Here is a 248-nt window from a genome sequence, read left to right as displayed (position 1 = left end):
TTTAGTTTAGAATTCAAGAGGAGAAAAGAAGAAGGAAAATGAGATGCAAAAATCAATTTTGTACTCTCCTTTGGAACTCAAAAGCATCTAATCCTTGGATAGAGAGCTCATGCTCCTAAACATTTTATTTTGAACAAGGTTATGTATTTTCTATTTCTTCTTAATTTACAAAAGTTTGACTTTTAATCATTCAAGTTGGTGCTTTGGTTAATATTATTTGCTTGAGAAGAACTTAATGCTCTTTTTAG

This window comes from Lupinus angustifolius, chromosome LG12, assembly GCF_001865875.1.
Source record: "Lupinus angustifolius cultivar Tanjil chromosome LG12, LupAngTanjil_v1.0, whole genome shotgun sequence".
Classification (NCBI taxonomy): domain Eukaryota; kingdom Viridiplantae; phylum Streptophyta; class Magnoliopsida; order Fabales; family Fabaceae; genus Lupinus; species Lupinus angustifolius.
The sequence above is the reverse complement of the archived record's forward strand: the minus strand, read 5'-3'. Positions refer to the sequence as shown.